At 44.4% G+C, this 23,946-nt stretch overlaps 1 pseudogene; it reads left to right on the forward strand.

Annotated features, from left to right (window-relative positions):
* The first annotated feature begins 2,359 nt into the window (after positions 1-2,359).
* The window catches only part of LOC112253489, a 46,435-nt pseudogene continuing 24,848 nt past the window's right edge, over positions 2,360-23,946 (forward strand).

Below are 23,946 nucleotides of genomic sequence, written 5' to 3' on the forward strand. Positions count from 1 at the left end.
ACGAGTGGGTGCTGCTATGGTGACCAGTGAGCTGAGATAAGGCAGGGCTTTACCTAGCAGAGACTTGTAGATAACCTGTAGCCAGTGGGTTTGGCAACGAGTATGAAGCAAGGGCCAACCCAGGTTGCAGGTTGCAGTGGTACAGGTCGCGGTGGTGGGTAGTGTATGGGGCTTTGGTGACAAAACGGATGGCACTGTGATAGACTGCATCCAATTTGTTGAGTAGAGTGTTGGAGGCTATTTTATAGATGACATGGTCAGTTTAGGATGGTCAGTTTTACGAGGATATGTTTGGCAGCATGAGTGAAGGATACTTTGTAGCGATATAGGAAGCCGATTCTAGATTTAATTTTGGATTGGAGATGCTTAATGTGAGTCTGGAAGGAGCATTTACAGTCTAACCAGACACCTAGGTATTTGTAGTTGTCCATGTATTCTAAGTCAGAGCTGCCCAGAGTAGTGATGCTGGACGGGCGGGCAGGTGCGGGCAGTGATTGATTGAATAGCAGGCATTTAGTTTTGCTTGCATTTAAAAGCAGTTGGAGGCCACGGAAGGAGAGTTGGGTGGCATTGAAGCTCGTCTGGAGGTTAGTTAACACAGTGCCCAAAGAGGGGCCAGAAGTATACAGAATGGTGTCGTCTGCGTAGAGGTGGATCAGAGAATCACCAGCAGCAAGAGCGACATCATTGATGTATACAGAGAAGTGAGTCGGCCTCGAGAATTGAACCCTGTGGCACCCTCTGTCATGACTTCCGCTGAAGTCGGTCCCTCTTCTTGTTCGGGCGGCATTCTCATGAATGCTCCATCAGTCTTCCAGGCCTTTGTTGACGAGATTTTCCAGGACCTGTATGGGCAGGGTGTAGTGATGTATATCGACGGCATTCTGATATACTCCGCTACACGCGCGGAGCATGTATCCCTTGTGTGCAGGGTGCTGGGTGGACTGTTGGAGCATGACCTGTACGTCAAGGCTGAGAAATGTCTGTTCTTCCAACAGTCCATCTCCTTCCTAGGGTACCGCATTTCCACTTCAGGGGTAAAGATGGAGAGTGACCGCATTTCAGCCGTGCATAATTGGCCGACTCCCACCACGGTAAAGGAAGTGCAGCGGTTCCTAGGCTTTGCCAACTACTACCGGAGGTTTATCCTGAGTTTTGGTCAGGTAGCGGCTCCAATTACCTCACTGCTGAAGGGGTGACCGGTGCGATCGCAGTGGTCGGCTGAGGCGGACAGAGCTTTTGATCACCTGAAGGCTCTATATACCTCGGCTCCCGTGCTGGCTCATCCGGATCCCTCTTTGGCGTTCATAGTGGAGGTGGACGTGTCCGAGGCTGGGATATGAGCTGTGCTCTCTCAGCGCTCGGGCACGCCACCAAAGCTCAGTCCCTGTGCTTTCTTTTCCGAAGAAGCTCAGCCCGGCGGAGTGAAACTATGATGTGGGGGACAGGGAGCTGTTGGCTGTTGTCAAGGCTCTGAAGGCTTGGAGACATTGGCTTGAGGGAGCTAAACACCCTTTTCCCATCTGGACTGACCACTGCAATCTGGAGTACATCCGGGCGGCAAGGAGACTGAACCCTTGCCAGGCAAGGTGGGCCATGTTCTTTACCCGTTGTGTTTTCACTCTGTCCTACAGACCAGGTTCCCAGAACGCTAAGGCAGACACACTGTCCCGGATGTATGACACAGAGGAGCGGTCCATGGATCACACTCCCATACTTCCGGCCTCTTGCCTGGTGGCAACGGTGGTGTGGGAGCTGGACACGGACATCGAGCGGGCGTTACGCACAGAGCCCACTCCCCCTCAGTGTCCAGCTGGGCGTCTGTACGTTCCGTCTGCTGTTCGTGACCATTTGATCTATTGGGCCCACACGTCACCCTCCTCTGGTCATCCTGGCATCGGTCGGACGGTGCGTTGCCTTAGTGGGAAGTACTGGTGGTCCACCTTGGCCAAGGACGTGAGGGTTTGTGTGTCCTCCTGCTCGGTGTGCGCCCAGTGCAAGGCTCCCAGGCACCTGCCCAGAGGGAAGTTACAACTCCTACCCGTTTCACAACGGCCGTGGTCGCACCTGTCGGTGGACTTCCTGACGGATCTTCCTCCCTCTCAGGGCAACACCATGGGTCATTGTGAATCGTTTTCTAAGTCCTGCCGTCTCCTCCCTTTGCCCGGTCTCCTTACGGCCCTACAGACTGCAGAGGCCCTGTTCACTCACGTCTTCCGGCACTACGGGGTCTCTGATCGGGGTCCCCAGTTCACGTCCAGGGTTTGGAGGGCGTTCATGGAACGTCTGGGGATCTCAGTCAGCCTCACCTCAGGTTTTCACCCTGAGAGTAACAGGCATGTGGCGAGAGTAAACCAGGATGTGGGTAGGTTTCTGCTGTCACATTGCCAGGACTGGCCGGGGGAGTGGGTGGCGTTCATCCCCTGAGCAGAGATGGCCCAAAACTCACTCCGCCACTCCTCCACTAACCTCTCCCCCTTCCAGTGCGTACTGGAGTATCAGCCAGTTCTGGCATCTTGGCATCAGAGCCAGGTCGAGGCCCCTGCGGTGGACGAATTGTTTAAGCGCTCGGAGGAGACCTGGGACGTTGCCTATGTGCACCTGCAATGGGCCGTGAGGCGGCAGAAGGCGAGCACCGACCGCGGGGGACCGGGTCTGGCTCTCGACCCGAAACTTGTCCCTCCGCCTGCCATGCCAGAAGCTGGGTCCGCGGTTTGTGGGGCCATTCAAAATCCTGAGGAGACTGAACAAGGTATGCTACAGGTTACAGCTTCCCACAGATTACCGTATTAATCCTTAGTTCCATGTGTCTCTCCTCAGGCCGGTGGTGGTTGGTCCACTCCAGGAGTCTGAGGTGAGGGAGGTTCCTCTGCCCCCTCTGGACATCGAGTGGGCCCTGGCGTATGCTGTTCGCGCCATCCTGGACTCGAGGTGTCGGGGGGGGGCCTTCAGTACCTCGTGGAGTCTGAGGGGTGCGGTCCGGAGGAGAGATGCTGGGTGTCGGTGGAGGACGTTTTGGACCCTTCGTTGCTGCAGGAGTTTCACCGTCTCCATCCGGATCGCCCTGCGCCTCGTCCTCTGGATCATCCCCGAGGTCGGGGTGCTGCTGGAGCCGCACGTCAAGGGGGGTTACTGTCATGACTTCCGCCGAAGTCGGTCCCTCTCCTTGTTCGGGCGGCATTCGGCGGTCGATGACACCGGCCTTCTAGCCACCGCCAATCCACTTTTCATTTTCCATTTGTTTTGTCTTAGTCTTATACACCTGGTTTCAATTCCCCAATTACTTGTTCATTATTTAACCCTCTGTTCTCCCATGTGTGTTTGTGAGTAATTGTCTGTATGTATACGGTCCGTTATTGTGGGCTTGTGTTATTGTATTTTGTCTATTTTGAGTAAATTGAGTAAATTACATTTATTATCTGCTGTCCTGCGCCTGACTCCTCTACACACTACTGATTACACCCCATAGAGACTGCCAGAGGTCCGGACAACAGGCCCTCCGATTTGACACACTGATCTCTATCAGAGAAGTAGTTGGTAAACCAGGCGAGGCAATCATTTGAGAAACCAAGGCTGTCAAGTCTGCCAATAAGAAAGTGGTGATTGAGGTCAATGAATACGCCTACACAGTAATGTCTCTTATCGATGGAGGTTATGATGTCGTTTAGGACCTTGAGCATGGCTGAGGTGCACCCATGACCAGCTCTGGAACCAGATTGCATAGCGGAGAAGGCAAGCTAGCAGTTAGTAGACCGGGGCTAGCAAGTTAGCAGAAGGTCGATACACCAGTCGTGGATTAGTAGGGGTCCAAGTAGCTCTAGGTAGCTAGCAGGCCACGGTTAGCAGAATGGGCCTTCAGCGGATGTCGCGCCTGAGGGGCCTGTTGGAATCCTCGGGCAGATTATGTTGGTATTCCAGTCGTAGAGGATCGGCGGGGTTCTGTGCCCCGTACCGGCAGTAGAAGGGGTCCAGATATTGTAGCCCAGGTGTGGGCTTCGGTGGTAGCCCAGGAGCCCTAGCCAGGCTAGCTTCAGGCTAATTGGTGCTTGCCCCGGGGTTGAAACGATAGTCAGGAGTAGTCACTCGGGATTGCGGTTAGCTAGTTGCGAAGATCCAGATGAAAATTTTAGTTTGCGGTAGGAATCTGGGGATATGGAGAGAAAAAATAGGTCCGCTATGCTCTGGTTTGAATCACGTTGTACGGACTGGCGAGAGCTTTCCGAGCTAAAGGCTAGCTGATGACCGCTAGCAATGGTTTCCTGACTGATAGCTGGTAGGTAGTTAGCTGTCTAGCTTCAGTTGAGGAATTTCTGATCCGAAGTAAATAGAAATACTTTAGAAAAAAATTGATCCACGCCACATTGGATGAGGTGGGTTGCAGGAGAGTGTTTAGAAGTTGAGGTTTAGGAAAATATTTTAAAAAGATATGCGAAGAAAAAGATATAAAAAATATATACAAGGGATACGACAGGACAAAGACGTCTGACTGCTACGCTATGCCGGAGAGGGAGCACACGTGACTCATTCATTGTTGTGGTCATTCAAACAGAAGATTCACTGTAGTTTCAAAATGTTAAGGAATGAATTTTGTCAACTGGAGGCAGGGGGATTAGAGAACCATAATGATATGGAATTTAGCTAGGACATCTTGTGATAAGTGTGGTGGGATGTCTATTGACCACGGAGTGTCAGGTTCTTGTTTAACATCTTATTTGAAGGATGGAACCAGGGCTCCTCTGGTGACACTTTTTTAGTCTTGTTACCCGACCCTAGGCAACAGTGACTCATTTGGGCTGAAGTGAGATTACCCAAGTACAAACCGGGCCCAATGCTTAACTCTGAAAAGCCAGCAGGAATGCAGGCTGGCATCGCTGGACTCAAACAAACATGCTCATTCTTAAAACTAAAACTGGAATGGAAGCTTCAATATCAAATAGGTTGCCCCTTTGGCCAGTCAGTTTTCCAACACCCCCAATTCCTGTTCTCAAAATTCATTTAGATCCTGGTCTAGACCACTGAGGGATATATGAATGGTCTAGACCAGGGATGGACAACTTTGATGGGGGTGGGCGCCCCCCCCAAAAATCTGAGCTCATCATGAGGGGCCACCGTAGTGGCTCGCAGGTCTCTGTATCCACATCTATACTCATGCATGCAGTCAGAGTTGGCCCTAGGATTTTGGGGGAAATTGAAATTCTGTTGCAAGCAAAATATTTTAGCGGACCCCCTCTTGACAGTGAATATATTTTGGGGGTTTTAGAGTTAATTTCCTGCAATATTCCTACATATTTTTCCATGGGACGTAGAGTTTTTTTTCCGATGCCCGCATGCACAGTGTGTGCTCAGAACAAGACTCCACTGCAAGCTCCTTCTGGCCTCCTTCAGCCCCTACCGGTCCCTCATTGTCCCTGGTCTCATCTATCTCTGGACTTTGTCACTGGGCTCCCTCCGCCCAATGGCGGAGTCGATCGGTTCTTCAAGGCCACCCATTTCATCCCTCTTCCCAAACTACCTTCTGCCAAGGAGGTGGCCCGGCTTATGGTGCAGCATGTCTTCCGGATCCATGGACTCCCGGTAGACATGGTCTCCGATCGGGGTCCTCAGTTCTCGTCTCAGTTCTGGAAGGCATTCTGCAGCCTTATTGGGTCGTCTATCCCCAAACCAACTGTCAGTCGGAGTGAGCCAACCAAGACCTGGAAACCACCCTGAGATGCCTGGTCTCAACCAATCCCACTACCTGGAGCCAACAACTGGTCTGGGTGGAGTATTCCCGGAACACCCTTCCCTGTTCGGCCACAGGACTCTCCATTTGAGTGTTCTTTGGGGTATCAACCTCCACTCTTGCCGGAACAAGAGGAAGAGGTCAGAGTACCCTCGGCCCAGATGTTTGTCCGCCGCTGTCAATGTACCTGGAGAAGAGCTCGAGCGGTACTTCTCAAAACCAACTCTAGGTACCGTCGACAAGAGGACCGTCGCCGGACTCCAGCTCCCCGCTACCGCATTGGGCAGAGGGTATGGCTTTCCACTCGGTCCTTTTCCCATCTCCTTAGTTCCACTGCTGTCCGTCTTGTGTTACCTCGTACCCTCCCTACTTTCCATGTGTCCAGAATTAAGCCTGTGTCCTTTGTCTTCTGTTCCAGGCCCATCCCTCCCCCCAGGTAATCGATGGCCAGCCAGCGTATACGATGAGACGCCTCCTGAGGGTTTGACCACAGGGCAGGGGTTTCCAGTACCTGGATGACTGGGAGGGTTTTTGCCCGAAGGAGAGGTGCTGGGTTCCTGCTAAAGACATCTTGGACCCGGCTCTCATCGCCGATTTCCACCGCCGACACCCCGGTCAACCAGGTATGCGCCCAGGTAGGACGGTGTCCCTGGAGGGGGGGATAGTGTCACGCCCTGATCTGTTTCACCTGTCCCTGTGATTGTCTCCACCCCCTCCAGGTGTCACTCATTTTCCCCAGTGCATTTATCCCTGTGTTCCCTGTCTCTCTGTGCCAGTTCGTCTTGTATGTTTTGTTTAGTCAAGTCAACCAGTGTGTTTTTCCCCATACTACTTTTCTATTCACTTTTGCTAGTCTTCTCGGTTTTAACCACTGTCTGCTGACTTTGGACTAGTTTCCCGCCTGCCTGATCATCCTGCCTGCCCTGACCTTGAATCTGCCTGCCCTTCGATACCTATTGGACTGAACTGGTTTTGACCTTTTGCCTGTGCACGACCACTCTCTTGCCTACCCCTTTTTGGATTAATAAACATTGTAAGACTCCAACCATCGGCCTCCTGAGTCTGCATCTGGGTCTCACCTTGTGCTTTGATAGAGCCATCAACACCGGAGATGTCCAGCTGGTTCACCAGCTGTTGGAAAATGGCAGGTTTTGATAATGAACTACTGTAAATTCTACATCAGGGTTCCCCAATAGGCATGTGATTTTATTTGGCCCCCAAAGTTTTTCGGAGCAAAAAATGTTTATAATAATAATTAATTGTTGGTCTTAAAATACTGTCAAATCCCCAGAAAATCAGCTCAAAGTGATTTAATTGAGGAAATCTGTTCCCAAGTATCCCTACAAATAAATAGAGGCATATGTGATCAGTGGTGTAGTGGAGGGTATACGCTGCACCACCGATGATATCATGATTAGTTGCATCAATCAAGTGGCCATTTGTTTTGCAATCTCCATCTCATGTGCGCTACAGAAACACTGCTGACCATACAACAGTGCTAGGTGCCTGCCAAGTTGATTTAAAGGCTAACTACACACAAAAAAAATCTAAATGTATTAGATTTTTCCCAGACCTCAAAAGTGGTTATCTGATGTGGTTTAAGCATTGTTGTAGACTTTGAGAGCGAAATTTCTGAGTCAGTTGACGATTTCATTAATCTATTTCAATAGTAGGCCTACTATTAGCCTACTTGCACATTACAGCTTGCAGTACAACTTGGGCTGGCCTGACTGAAAGACCAATATGGGATTTATAATTTTAGGTCATTCAGAGTGTGTTACTGTTTAGGCCATTTGGGAAAGTTTTGGCAAAATGTGAGTATACCCACTTCTCCAGGCACCACTGCAACACTTTACTACTGTATGTGATCGTAGCCCAATGTAATCAAGGTTTGAAATGATTCCGTTTTTGTCAAATACTATATCTGTTTGGGAATCTTGCGGTCAATTTGCAGTGTACAAATGATTTATAACTATGTTCCGACCCCCCCGACCATCGTTCAAGAGAAAGCAACAACAAAAAAATCGCTCCACGGCTGAACTTAATTGGGGAACCCTGAAATTTCCATATGACTTTGTAAGATCTGTTGGAAATTTTGAATTTAAAGCACCAGTTAAACTGAATCTTGGTGATGGGGGAACAAATCGATACAGTTACATATTGCAATATTATTTTGGACGAGATTATACTGAACAAAAATATAAATCACAACATTCAACAATTTCAAAGATTTGACTGAGTTACAGTTCATATAAGGAAATCGGTCAATTGAAATAAATTCATTAGGCCCTAATCTATGGATTTCACAAGACTGGGAATACCAATATGCATCTGTTAGTCACAGATACCATAAAAAAAGGTAGGAGCGTGGATCAGAAAACCAGTTAGCATCTGGTGTGACCACCATTTTCATCATGCAGCGCGACACATCTCCTTCGCATGCAGTTAATCAGGCTGTTGATTGTGACCTGTGGAATGTTGTCCCACTCCTCTTCAATGGCTGTACAAATTTGCTGGATATTGGTGCGAACTGGAACACGCCGTCGTACACATCGATCCAGAGCATCCCAAACATGCACAATGGGTGACATATACCGCCCATGGTAGAACTGGGACATTTTCAGCTTACAGGAATTGTGTACAGATCCTTGTGACATTGGGCTGTGCATTATCATGCTGTAACATCAGGTGATGGCGGCAGATGGTAAGACAATGGGCCTCAGAATCTCATCACGGTATCTCTTTGCATTCAAATGGCTCTCGATAAAATGCAATTGTGTTCATTGTCCGTAGGTTACGCCTGCCCATACCGTAACCCAACCGCCACCATGGGCCACTCTGTTCACAACGTTGACATCAGCAAACTGCTCAATGTCATACACGTGGCCTGTGGTTGTGAGGCCAGTTAGACGTACTGCCAGATTGTTTAATATGACATTGGAGATGGCTTATGTAGAAAAATGAACATAAAATTATTTGGCAACAGCTGTGGTGGACATTCCAGCAGTCAGCATGCCAATTTCACACTCCCTCAAAGGTTGAGACATCTGTTGCATTGTATTGTGTGACAAAACTGCACATTTTAGAGTGGCCTTTTATTGTCCCCAGCACAAGGTGCACCTGTATAATGATCATGCTGTTTCATCAACTTCATGATATGCCAAACCTGTCAGGTGGATTGATTATCTTGACAAATGAGAAATGCTCAATAACAGGGACGTAAACAAAGTTGTGCACAAATTGAGAGAAATAAGATCTTTCTGCGTATGGAATACTTCTTAGCTCTTTTATTTCAGCTCATGAAAATGGGACCAACCACTTTACATGTTGCATATATATTTTTGTTCAGTGTATATCGATACTTTGAGTCCAAGTATCGAATTGTAAAAATGTTTTTGCTAGGTAGAGCTAGTTGGCGCTTGTCGGCTGTATCTGAGCCAAAACTACAGTATTTTTCATCCTATAGCTTGCTCTTCATTTTCTTTTATAATAGTGAGCCAACATGTTTTCAGCACTCCATGACTGATCAAAACAAATGTTCTAATGCTCTCTCTTGTCTCTCTGCAGCATACATATATTGAGCAATATGTTCGGAGCATGAAATTGTAATTATATTGCAGTATTGAATCTTAAAACACATCAAATCTTGACAATCGCAATACATATTGTATCAGCACCTCAGTATCATGATAATATCGTATCGTGAGGTCCCTGGCAAATCCCAGCCCTATTGAGTCTGCCTTAACTGAAAATTGTAACCTTTTGGTTCCGCCCTCTTGTTCAGGCAATGTTCGGGTACATGACAGTGTTTTCAACCTTGCTGTTTGGGGTCTTCTTTGAACCCAGTTAAATAATTAAGTGTTGTAACTCTGTATGGCCTGGTTTCACCTTTCTAATTCCTGTGTCAGGCCTGGATGTCGAGGCCTGGATGTCGAGGCCAAGCTGGGCTTTGAGTGGACACCGCTGATGTGTGCTGTGCACGTGGGTCACTATGACATCGCCAAGTTGCTGCTGGACATTGGAGCCAGCGCTAACTTCAGCAGAGACAAGACCAACTCGTCATATTAGCCAGCGCTAACTTCAGCAGAGACAAGACCAACGATTCATATTAGCCAGCGCTAACTACAGCAGACACAAGACCAACTGTGTCATATTATGTAGGCTACAGCTTGTATTCAATACCATGCTCCCATCAGCACTCTGTTGACTACATCCTGGTGCTCTATAGAGACACCAATTAAAAGAGAGAACACTGCTGCTGACACAGGCTCAAATGACCTTCCTGTCAGAAGTAGGACAGATAGCAGGATATTGAAATAACACAGCAATGATGGACAAGGAAAGGAAGGAAGGAATCCTGTGATATAAAATGACCCAAGCTGTGCATGTCCAGACTTAATCCCCCTGTCTCCCGACAGGCCACTTCTGCTTTCCATGAAAAAACTGTATCGCACTTGAATCACACACATGCACACACAGTTAATTACCCCACCTCTCGCACCTTCTCTCAATTTCCACACGTGCCCCGGCCAAAGACTGGGGAGCCAATTAGAAGCCTTGGCACTAGCTTCATCTGCCTTTACTTAAAGTCTATGACGTTAAAGAGGAACCTTAGAAAAACATGCTGCTAATCCGCCGGTGTGTTTTCAGTTTACAGCTCCGACCATATCATTCCTGCCTCTCTCACTCTGGTGGAGAAATTGAATGCATCTTCCGGGGTATCGTTGTATCAGGGATCTAGGAAAGGGAGACAAGAGAGTCAAAGTCATGGATAGACAGAGGAGAGTGTTACCCCGGTTGGGTGATAAGGGAGGGGTGTCACAGTCTGTGCTTGCGTTTGTGCATTACTCCAGTCAGCACATATGGGATGGATGGTTGTGTGTACATTAGTGATGGGCGGGTCAGCCATTTGTTCACCCGCACCCAATTGCTAATAACTAGGGGTGTAAAGGTTCACCAAGTCCATGGTTCGGTGCGTATTGCACTATTGGGTTCACGGTTCAGTGGAAAAATGAAATGTACTTCAATGTTCAGCATTCAAAGTTCCTTGCATTGTCCGTTGTGACCGGATTGTTGTGTTGGGTTTCCACTCTGATGCTGCGTTTGTAACCATATGGAATGTGCGAGTTTACCAGTTGAAGTCCTAAATACCAGTTGGTATGCATTCATGTGATTTAAACTCATTGAGAAACGCTGATTGACTAATGGCCAACAAGCTGTGTCAACAATAAACTAAAAGTACAGCTATCATGCGTGTAAACTAATTATAGAGTTAAAAAAACACTTTAAGAGATTGCTTTTTATACTGTTTTGTTGTTGCATTTAACTGCTGAAAATGCTGTTATAGGGGCCATTTCCTTAGTAAGTGACGTCAGAGGTCACCACGTGGAAGTGGTGGGTGCTCAGGATGATAGACGAGTTTCCAACTAGTAAAAACAGTTTGAGGGCCGTTGAAGTGTATTTTTCCCAGTCGGTTTGCTTATAAACAGTGGAGCGGGTAATAACTGTTTGCTGAATGTGTGCACTTTCAGTGCAGCAAACTCTCTCCAGAAGTTCAGTGAGGATCTCTGAATGATCCAATGTTGACCTAAATGACTAATGATGATAAATACAATCCACCTGTGTGTAATCAAGTCTCCGTATAAATGCACCTGCACTGTGATAGTCTCAGAGGTCCGTTAAAAGCGCAGAGAGCATCATGAAGAACAAGGAACACACCAGGCAGGTCCGAGATACTGTTGTGAAGAAGTTTAAAGCCGGAGTTGGATACAAAAAGATTTCCCAAGCTTTTAACATCCCAAGGAGCACTGTGCAAGCGATAATATTGAAATGGAAGGAGTATCAGACCACTGCAAATCTACCAAGACCTGGCCGTCCCTCTAAACTTTCAGCTCATACAAGGAGAAGACTGATCAGAGATGCAGCCAAGAGGCCCATGATCACTCTGGATGAACTGCAGAGATCTACAGCTGAGGTGGGAGACTCTGTCCATAGGACAACAACAGTCGTATATTGCACAAATCTGGCCTTTATGGAAGAGTGGCAAGAAGAAAGCCATTTCTTAAAGATATCCATAAAAAGTGTTGTTTAAAGTTTGCCACAAGCCACCTGGGAGACACACCAAACATGTGGAAGAAGGTACTCTGGTCAGATGAAACCAAAATTGAACTTTTTGGCAACAATGCAAAACGTTATGTTTAGCGTAAAAGCAACACAGCTCATCACCCTGAACACACCATCCCCACTGTCAAACATGGTGGTGGCAGCATCATGGTTTGGGCCTGCTTTTCTTCAGCAGGGACAGGGAAGATGGTTAAAATTGATGGGAAGATGGATGGAGCCAAATACAGGACCATTCTGGAAGAAAACCTGATGGAGTCTGCAAAAGACCTGAGACTGGGACGGAGATTTGTATTCCAACAAGACAATGATCCAAAACATAAAGCAAAATCTACAATGGAATGGTTCAAAAATAAACATATCCAGGTGTTAGAATGGCCAAGTCAAAGTCCAGACCTGAATCCAATCGAGAATCTGTGGAAAGAACTGAAAACTGCTGTTCACAAATGCTCTCCATCCAACCTCACTGAGTTCGAGCTGTTTTGCAAGGAGGAATGGGAAAACATTTCAGTCTCTCGATGTGCAAAACTGACAGAGACATACCCCAAACGACTTACAGCTGTAATCCCAGCAAAAGGTGGCGCTACAAAGTATTAACTTAAGGGGGCTGAATAATTTTGCATTTCCAATTTTTCAGTTTTTGATTTGTTAAAAAAGTTTGAAATATCCAATAAATGTCGTTCCACTTCATGATTGTGTCCCACTTGTTGTTGATTCTTCACAAAAAAATACAGTTTTATATCTTTATGTTTGAAGCCTGAAATGTGGCAAAAGGTCGCAAAGTTCAAGGGGGCCGAATACTTTCGCAAGACACTGTACTTCACCAGTACGGATAGAGCAGTTCGCTATGGCGCGGGTAAGCTTTATAGTTTTTTACATATGCGATGGTCAGACAAGTACAGGCCGCAACTAACATTTTGCTGGCGGGGAGAGTGCGAGAGGGGGTGGAGGAAGGTTGTGGTTGAAGTGCTGGGCATCTTGTTATGACTAGCTTCGACACAACCAAGAGAGTTATGCTATGCATTATCTGAATTGGGCCCACAGAGTTAAACTTACTGAGGAGCAGCTTCTATGGATGAACCTTTAATGTTTTGAACCTCTGAGACTTTGCTTAACGTTGGACCAGAGCTAGCTAACAGGTTTTGTGTGTGCAGAGCAGGACCAGGATTAAAAACACATCTTACCTTTTTGTAGTTAATAAATCCAATGTTAAATGTAATAACTATAATATCCGTTACTAGCATTGAAAAAAATATAAACATAGCCTACCTATTGCTCTTGTAATTTCTTTGGCCTGGTCAGAATCAGCTACCAAGTGCTGCTTGACTGCAGAGTGCAGACATTGTGTTGTAGTTTCTTTGCATTTCTGTCTCGCTCCGGTATACTGGGCTGATGTCCGTGTAAATGTGTCAATATGTTTGAGGTGTTGGCAGCTGCATAGGCTGTTGTCGTTGAGCGTGGCGACATTAGGGCTGTCCCCGATCCCAAAAAATCTTGGTTGACCGAAAGTCGTCTGTTCTTTCAACCAATCGATTGGTCTACATAGAAAACGTATATTTTTCCATATACACTACCGTTCAAAAGTTTGGGTTCACTTAGAAATGTTCTGTGAAGGGAGTAGTACACAGCGTTGTACGAGATCTTCCGTTTCTTGCCAATTTCTCGCACGGAATAGTCTTCATTTCTCAGAACAAGAATAGACTGACGAGTCTCAAAAGAAAGTTATTTGTTTCTAGCAATTTTGAGCCTGTAATCGAACCCACAAATGCTGACGCTCCAGATACTTAACTAGTCTTAAGTAGGCCAGTTGTATTGCTTCTTTTAGCTAAGACAACGTGCCATTGGAACACAGGAGTGATGGTTGCTGATAAGGGGCCTCTGTATGCCCATGTAGATATTCCAACATTAACAATGTCTACACTGTATTTCTGATAAATGTTATTTTAATGGACAAAAAATTTGCTTTTCTTTCAAAAACAAGGACATTTCTAAGTGTCCTCAAACTTTTGAACTGTAGTATATTTGACCTGTTTCAGGAAGCTAGCCATATGTGGCACTTCATTACTTCACAGGAGAGGCATTTTATAATTTTTTTTATCAACATTTGTTATTTTGGTAGAAATGCCTACTAGAACGTGAACTTTCATGTGCCTTAATAACAAACTTGTATTCCATCTGTAAATACGAATATTTGTTTTTAATTACAAGTTTAGTTGGTTTAGCCACGGAAAAAGGCAGGAACCTTCTTGCTAGCAATGATTGGCTGAGAATGGTTGGGCTGGACATGCTGGGAGATGAGTTTGGATTGGTCTGCCATGTAGCATGCCCCTGTATAACGTGAGTTGCTCAGTATGAGTTGATAATCTTTTCTACTGTGGCGTTTTTGAAAGATATAACGTTTTCCATCGAGAACTACAAAAGTTTTGCTACTTTTTTCAACAACATTGATGCCCTGAATTTAGCAGGCGCTATCGACAGATCAGTTGAAAAAAGTTGTGATGGGCTACTTTCTCCACACGCCATTTTCAGTGTGAATGGGAGTGACTTGACTCAAAGCTGGCCAAACAAGATGTAGCTACAAACAAAACAGAGTTAAATGGTTCAAGTCTGCTGTGAGGCGTTCATCGTTGTATACTGGTCTAGCAATATTTTCAGATATATGTTTGATATATGATATTATATGTTCATTTTGTCAGAAAGTAATTTTCATTGCAAGATGAAATGTGTACTGTTAGTTAGCTAGCAAACTTTAGCTTACTGGCTTGCTAGCTAATGTTACGTGTATGACCTGTGTAGTAATATTATTCTAAATCAGAACTAATTTGCATTGCTAGTTATAGCATGATTTTGGCTAGCTAACATTGAACCTAGTTGGTTAGCTTTAGCTACCTGCAGATTAATACTACAGGTATGACAATGCTTGTATTGGTGGTAGTAGTATGAGTTGCGATTATGCCGGTTTATTGTTTAGCTAGTTAGCTAGATACCCAGCTACATGTCTAATCAAGACTCAACTTGGCCAGATGATTGCATAACCCATCAAGTTAGCCAGGTGTGTCTGGGGGGTGATTACGGCCATCTAAAGTATTTCATGAACATGTATACATGTCTAGAGAATAGTGACCCATCCACGTAGCTAGATGTGGCAAGGGGGGTGGTTACAGCATGTCTTTCACATGACCCATCAATTTAGACAAGTGTGTCTGGGTAAGCATCATCTAATAATAATATTTGCACATTTTCTGTTTTTGATATTGTTTATGCAAGTAACCATTTCACAGTGCCATTTACACCTTCTGTATCCTGTGCATGTGACAAATAAACTTAGATTTGGTTTTATATAGTGTGTGTTTACCAGAGACGGTAATGAACAGCATGACCTGCACCAAAGTCAGATTAGGATATAAGCTAAGGACTAGATAAAGTGTATTTTTACTTTGATTTTTTCCCTTATTGTAGGCAACTACTTGAAATGTACTACACTACTCTGTTTAGCACATGGCCTCATGTGAATCCTTACAGAGATGTGTGGGTCTAAGGCTTAAGAGGGTGTGAATGATGCTGAATGGCTGTAGACATAGAAGAGCTCTCCAGTGGGTGTACCAAAACATCTAAGGGCCTTTTTTCTCAAAAGTGGCATTACAAGTTTATAATCTTTCAAAGCAGAATTACTTTCCCATCGTCTCTCAACTGCAGTGAATGATATACCATCTTCTAGCTCTGAGTCTATACCATTATTTAATGTAAAAAAAAAGTTTTTTAAATGTAGGACCGAATCCAGGTGGTGGGTCACATATACACTGGGGAGAACAAGTATTTGATAACCTGCAAAATTGGCAGTGTTTCCTACATACAAAGCATGTAGAGGTCTGTAATGTTTTATCATATGTACACTTCAACTGAGAGAGACGGAATCTAAAACAAAAATCCAGAAAATCACATGGTATGATTTTTAAGTAATTAATTTGCATTTTATTGCATGACATAAGTATTTGATCACCTACCAACCAGTAAGAATTCCGGCTATCACAGACCTGTTAGTTTTTCTTTAATTAAGAAGCCCTCCTGTTCTCCACTCATTACCTGTATTAACTGCACCTGTTTGAACTTGTTACCTGCATAAAAGACACCTGTCCACACACTCAATCAAACAGACTCCAACCTCTCCACAAAGGCCAAGACCAGAAGGCTGTGTAAGGACATCAGGGATAAAATTGTAGACCTGCACAAGGCTGGGATGGGCTACCGGACAATAGGCAAGCAGCTTGGTGAGAAGGCAACAACTGTTGGCGCAATTATTAGAAAATGGAAGAAGTTCAAGGTGACTGTCAATCACCCTCGGTCTGGGGCTCCATGCAAGATCTCACCTCGCGGGGCATCAATGATCATGAGGAAGGTGAGGGATCAGCCCAGAACTACACGGCAGGACCTGGTCAGTGACCGGAAGAGAGCTGGGACCACAGTCTCAAAGAAAACCATTAGTAACACACTACACCATCATGTATTAAAATCCTGCAGCGCACCCAAGGTCCCCCTGCTCAAGCCAGGACATGTCCAGGCCCGTCTGAAGTTTGCCAATGACCATCTGGATGATCCAGAGGAGGAATGGGAGAATGTCATGTGGTCTGATGACACAAAAATAGAGCCTTTTGGTCTAAACTCCACTCGCCATGTTTGGAGGAAGAAGAAAGATGAGTACAACCCCAAGAACACCATCCCAACCGTGAATCATGGAGGTGGAAACATAATTTTTTGGGGATGCTTTTCTGCAAAGGGGACAGGACGACTGCACCGTATTGAGGGGAGGATGGATGGGGCCATGTATCGCAAGATCTTGGCCAACAACCTCCTTCCCTCAGTAAGAGCATTGGAGATGGGTCGTGGCTGGGTCTTCCAGCATGACAACGACCCGAAACACACAGCCAGGGCAACTAAGGAGTGGCTCCGTAAGAAGCATCTCAAGGTCCTGGAGTGGCCTAGCCAGTCTCCAGACCTGAACCCAATAGAACATCTTTGAAGGGAGCTGAAAGTCCGTATTACCCAGCGACAGCCCCGAAACCTGAAGGATCTGGAGAAGGTTTGTATGGAGGAGTGGGCCAAAATCCCTGCTGCAGTGTGTGCAAACCTGGTCAAGAACTACAGGAAACATATGGTCTCTGTAATTGCAAACAAAAGTTTCTGTACCAAATATTAAGTTCTGCTTTTCTGATGTATCAAATACTTATGTCATGCAATAAAATGCTAATTAATTACTTAAAAATCATACAATGTGATTTTCTGGATTTTTGTTGTAGATTCCATCTCTCACAGTTGAAGTGTACCTATGATAAAAAATTACAGACCTCTACATGCTTTGTAAATAGGAAAACCTGCAAAATCAGCAGTGTATCAAATACTTGTTCTCCCCACTGTAGACACACCCTATGTGTTTTAATAAAAAGCAACTATATGTATTGAGCTTGTCTGATGCTTCAAGCACACGGTTTGATTAAATAAAGACACAGATTACTCAAGAGGGAGCCAGAGATCAAGATAACAGGAAGAAAAAACCTTAACCTGACCGGACCATCCTCCTCTCATTCCGGCTGGCTTTTGCCATTACTCTCCTGAAGTTGCCTGTAACAGGCTCCACGAGGACTCGGCAACCTTTCTCATGTGGAATGCCAATTTATCTTACCATTTCCACCCATCAGCGTGCCAGTTATGGTTTTCATATGCACAGTTTAATTTCAATTTATAATAACATCCTTGTATCTCAAAATTAGTGTCATGTGGTTAATCAAAATTCTATCCAAATCGAAATTAAAATGATACAAACGAGAAAGTCACAACGAACTTGAAACATTGTATCAACAATCAACTTGGGTCTGGCCATTGTATAAAATATTCTGGGCCCTCAGAGTTGCCAATGTCAGTGAGATCGGGACAAACACAGCTGTAGGCTATTTGAGCAAGAGATAAAAGGTAATCGGATAGGCCTATTTTATGACGTTTCCACTGGATCAGAGCATTATATTTATAGAAAGGGAGAGAGCTGGAAAGATTTAATTAACTATTGTCATTCTCAATGGATGCAAAAACAGACTTTGTTTGCTTGCTGTCTGAGATTTAAGAAAACATTACTTCGAGAAGCTCCACAGCTCATGAGTGGTGGTGTTTTAAGCCAATCAGAAATACTATCAGATCCCCAAATGGGCACATTTATATGCCTACATTTGTGCACAGGCCAGGTAGCCTATAGGCCTACTTCTATGCATAATCAGATGCTTGTCCTTGCTCAACATTGACAAGAGCACTCCAAACAAAAGACACATACTAAATTGACTAAACTCATAAATGGAAGGAAATAAAGCAAAACCTGTTTCTCACAAGCATAGGTTGTTCACTCTGCAAACAACTTGTCCACTCCGACAATGAGAACGGTAAAAGACTAGAATAATAATAATATAGTGAATGCATTAACAGAAAAGACCGTAATCAAACAAAGATTGTAGATTAGAAATTAACGGTAAATGTACAGAGTACCTGTCAAAAGTTTGGACACACCTACTCATTGAAAGATTTTTCTTTATTTTTACTATTTTCTACATTGCAGTATAATAGGGAAGACATCAAAACTATGAAATAACATATATGGAATCATGTAGTAACCAAAATTGTGTTAAACAAATCAAAATATATTTTAGATTTTTCAAAGTTTGCCTTGATGACAGCTTTGCACACTCTTGGCATTCTCTCAACCAGCTTCACCTGGAATGCTTTTCCAACAGTCTGGAAGGACTTCCCACATGCTGAGCACTTGTTGGCTGCTTTTCCTTCACTCCGCGGTCCAACTCATCCCAAACCATCTCAATTAGGTTGAGTCGGGTGATTGTGGAGGCCAGGTCATCTGATACAGCACTCCATCACTCTCCTTCTTGGTCAAATAGCCCTTACAGAGCTTGGAGATGTGTTGAGTCACTGTCCTGTTGAAAAACAAATTATAGTCCCACCAGATGGAATGGTGTATTGCTGCAGAATACTGTGGTAGCCATGCTGGTTAAGTGTGCCTTGAATTCTAAATAAATCACTGACAGTGTCACCACCAAAGCACCCCCACACCATCCCACCTCCTCCTCCATGCTTCACGGTGGGAACCACACATGCGGAGATCATCCGTTCACCTACATTGTGTCTCACAACGTTACGGAGGTTGGAACCAATAATCTCAAATTTGGACTCATCAGACCAAAGGACAGATTCCACCGGTCTAATGTCCATTGCTCGTGTTTCGTGGCCCAAGCAAGTCTCTTCTTATTATTGGTGTCCTTTAGTAGTAGTTTCTTTGCAGCAATTCGACCATGAAGGCCTGATTCACGCAGTCTCCTCTGAACAGTTGATGTTGAGATGTGTCTGTTCATTGAACTATGTGAAGCATTTATTTGGGCAGCAATTTCTGAGGCTGTTAACTGTAATGAACTTATCCTCTGCAGCAGAGGAAACTCTGGGTCTTCCTTTCCTGCTGTGATCCTCATGAGAGTCAGTTCCATCATAGCGCTTGATGGTTCTTGTGACTACACTTGAAGAAACTTTCAAAGTTCTTGAAATTTTCCAGGTTGACTGACCTTCATGTCTTAAAGTAATGATGGACTGTCATTTCTCTTTGCTTATTAGCGCTGTTCTTGCCATAAGATAGACTTGGTCTTTTACCAAATAGGGCTATCTTCTGTATGCCACCCCTACCTTGTCACAACACAACTGATTGGCTCAAACACATTAAGAAGGAAATAAATTCCGCAAATTAACTTAAGGCACACCTGTTAATTGAAATGCATTCCAGTTGACTACCTCGTGAAGCTAGTTGAGAGAATGCCAAGAGAGTGCAAAGCTGTCATCAAGGCAAATGGTGGCTACTTTTTATAATCTCAAATATAAAATGTATTTTGATTTGGTTAACAATGTTTTGGTTACTACATGATTTCATATGTGTTATTTTATAGTTTTGATGTCTTCACTGTTATTATACAATGTAGAAAATAGTAAAAAAATAAAAAAAAACCTTGAATGAGTAGGTGTCCAAACCTTTGACAGGTACTGTATATATGAAAGTATGGGAACACCCCTTCAAATGTGGATTTGGCTATTGCAGCCAAACCCGATAAATGTACCGTTACACCCCTACTAATAACCAATCCGCAACCGCCCGACAATATGTGATAAACTAAAAATCTGAGGCCCGCACCCAACCCTAATCCGCATATATTGAAAATGCGCTTTAAGGCCTACAGTCAGAGATGACAGAATAATTTTTTGACAGTCCTTTTTAGATAAGCCTGTTTCCGCTTATTATTTCCAACATTTTGGTAGTCTATCTGTTAGTCAACTTGTCTATAATTAGATACATGCAGCTTATCTTCTGTCATTGTTGCCCTAAAATACTAAATAAACCCTTGCTCACCAGAATAATGCCATAAATCAATAGAATAATTGCTTGAATCTGATTGACATCAGTAATGTTTGTTTTCTCTTTCTTCTCTGCTTCTCTCAGCACAGTGGATGTTGTTTCGGGACCGGGGAGAAAATGCAATTTAAAAATATTCCATGCAAAATTTCCAAATGAGTTTCAGCAGTTTTAAGGAAATTAAAAGCTGTTAAAACAACCCAACATGTTTCTAATTAGATTTCAGTTTGGCTTGGATGTCTATTTTATGTGGTTGAAATACTATCAGCTTTCATGATGCTGTTAAAGACGGCACATTTACAGACATTCCCTAACCACTCATTCACTCTCTCAGGATGCTGAAAGAAAGAAATATTTCTCCACTCGTGTTCCTGAATCAAAATGTACATTTGGTGTATAATTTTACTGCAAGTAATGCTTAATTCTATAGGAGTTAATATTATATTAAGCTATGTCTGAGGTTTTAGACCTACAGTCAGTGTCCAGATTTCAGTTAGGCTACTATTCCATTTACCCAACTGAACACTATAGTTGCCTTGAGGTGCCATTTTGAATTCCCCTTCTCGTGACTGTCGAATTTGTATAGCACCTCACAATCATCACACATACAGTGGCTTGTGAAAATATTCACCACCCTTGGCATTTTTCCTATTTTGTTGCCTTATAACCTTATAACCTTGTTGCCTTATAACTTGAGCTGGCATAACTATTCCCCCCCCAAGTCAATACTTTGTAGAGCCACCTTTTGCAGCAATTACAACTGCAAGTCTCTTGGGGTTTGTCTCTATAAGCTTGGCACATCTCGCCACTGGGATTTTTGCCCATTCTTGAAGGCAAAACTGCTCCAGCTCATTCAATTTGGATGGGTTCCGCTAGTGTACAGCAATCTTTAAGTCATACCACAGATTCTCAATTGGATTGAGGTCTGGGCTTTGACTAGGCCATTCCAAACCATTTAAATGTTTCCCCCTAAACCACTCAAGCGTTGCTTTAGCAGTATGCTTCGGGTCATTGTCCTGCTAGAAGGTGAACCTCCGTCCCAATCTCAATCTCATCTCTCCGTCCCAATCGATGAAAAACATCCCCACAGCATGATGCTGCCGCCACCATGCTTCACCGTGGGGATGGTGTTCTCAGGCTGATGAGAGGTGTTGGGTTTGTGCCAGACATGGCGTTTTCCTCGATGGCCAACAAGCTCAATGTTTTGTCTCATCTGACCAGAGTACCTTCTTCCATATGTTTCGGGAGTCTCCCACATGCCTTTTGGCGAACACCAAATGTGTTTGCTTATTTCTTTCTTGAAGCAATGGCTTTTTTTCTGGCCACTCTCCGTAAAGCCCAGCTCTGTGGAGTGTACGGCTTAAAGTGGTCCTATGGACAGATTCTCCAATATCCGCTGTGGAGCTTTGCAGCTCCTTCAGGGTTATCTTTGGTCTCTTTGTTGCCTCTCTGGTTAATGCCCTCCTTGCCTGGTCCATGAGTTTTGGTGGGCAGCTCTCTCTTGGCAGGTTTGTTGTGGTGCCATATTCTTTCCATTTTTTAATAATGGATTTAATGGCGCTCCGTGAGATGTTCAAATTTTCAGATATTTTTTTGTAACCCAACCCTGATCTGTACTTCTCCACAACTTTGTCCCTGACCCGTTTGGAGAGCTCCTTGGTCTTCATGGTGCCGCTTGCTTGGTGGTGCCCCTTGCTTAGTGGTGTTGCAGACTCATGGGCCTTTCAGAACAGGTGTGTATATATACTGAGATCATGTGACAAATCATGTGACACTTAGGTTGACTTTATTTAACTAATAATGTGACTTCTGAAGGCAATTGGTTGCACCAGATCTTATTTAGGGGCTTCATAGCAAAGGGGGTGAATACATATGCACGCGCCACTTTTTCATTTTTAATTATACTTTTTTTGGGGGGGGAAACAAGCTATTTTTTAATTTCACTTCAACAATTGACTATTTTGTGTATATCCATTTACATGAAATAAAAATAAAAATCCATTTAAATTGCAGGCTGTAATGCAACAAAATAGGAAAAACTCCAAGGGGGGTGATTACTTTTGCAAGGCACTGTAACATAAAGGATCTCTCTGTACCTTGCTCTTTTAATCTTTCCCCCAATCCTTACTAGTCTCCCAGTCCCTGCCGCTGAAAAACATCCCCACAGCATGATGCTGCAACCACCAGTCTTCATTGTACGGATGGTATTGGCCAGGTGCTGAGCGGTGCCTGGTTTCCTCCAGACGTGACATTTGGCATTTAGGCCAAAGAGTTCAATCTTGGTTTTATCAGAACAGAGAATCTTGTTTCTAATGGTCTGCGAGTCATTTATGTGCCTTTTGGCAAATTCCGTCTGGCCACTCTACCATAAAGACCTGATTGGTGGAGTGCTGCAGAGATGGTTGTCCTTCTGGAAGGTTCTCCCATCGCCACAGAGGAACTCTGGAGCTCTCTCCCTAATTAAGGCCCTTGTCCCCAGAAAGAGTCTTAGTGGTTCCAAACTTCTTCCATTTAAAAATGATGGAGGCCACTGTGTTCTTGGGGACCTTCAATGCTGCAGACGTTTTTTGGTACCCTTCCCCAGATCTGTACCTCAACACAATCCTGTCTCTGAGCTCTACGAACAGTTCCTTCGACCTCATGGCTTGGTTTTTTGAAGTTGTAGGAACAAGTCAAAAATGATCAATGGAAACAGGATGCACCTGAGCTTACTTTCTAGTCTCATAGCAAAGGATCTGAATACTTACGTAAATAAGGTATTTGTTAAAAAATATATATAAATTAGCAACATTTTCTGGAAACATGTTTTTGCTTTTTATTATGGGGTATTGTGTGTAGATTGATTAGGGACATTTAAAAAAATATATATTTTAGAATATGGCTGTTATGTAACAACATTTGGAAAAGGTGAAGGGGTCTGAATACTTTCCGAATGCACTATAACCAAGGGTTATGAGTCAACCCGCGCATCACTAGTGTTGGTGTGTGTTTCTATGTCTGTGTGTGTGTGTGTACACACTGCGGCGGCGACTGGTGCTGGAGGCTTTGAAAGGAAACAATTAAATGGGAGAGTGGTGGTCACTTCCTAATTTGTGTTCCGCTAAGAGAGAAAAAAATTGAGTAAGGAATGCAGGAATGATTGATAAAGCTGGTACACAGAGTGTGGCGCTGTCGTCACAGCACCGGGCCAACCCCAGACTTTTATTTATTTCCCCCCGGCAACCGCAGACACAAACCGGTAGTCTGGTTGCTTTCTACACCTGAACAGACCAGCAGCTGCCCTCCCTTGCTTTTCCCCTCTAACACACAAACATACACTTCCCATACAGACACGTACACACACAGTAGGTTTTAATGCAGGAACCATGATACCAAGATTTCCTGCCCAAACCCAAAAGTAAAAAAATCTAGTTTGATTTGTCGCATACACATATTTAGCAGATGTTATTGCGGATGTAGTGAAATGCTTGTGTTCTTAGCTCCAATAGTGCAGTAATATCTAACAAAACACAATAATACATGCTTGTCTATGCTGCAATAGTCGTGTGTTTTAGTCAGGCTGGTCTGACTAAAATACACTCGTCATCTGAGCACAACGTTTGTTGTTGAAAGCTGAATGAAAGGTTTATTGTTTTTGTCAAGTTGATAGTGTTTCTTTGGACAT

Source organism: Oncorhynchus tshawytscha, linkage group LG06 (assembly GCF_018296145.1).
Source record: "Oncorhynchus tshawytscha isolate Ot180627B linkage group LG06, Otsh_v2.0, whole genome shotgun sequence".
Classification (NCBI taxonomy): domain Eukaryota; kingdom Metazoa; phylum Chordata; class Actinopteri; order Salmoniformes; family Salmonidae; genus Oncorhynchus; species Oncorhynchus tshawytscha.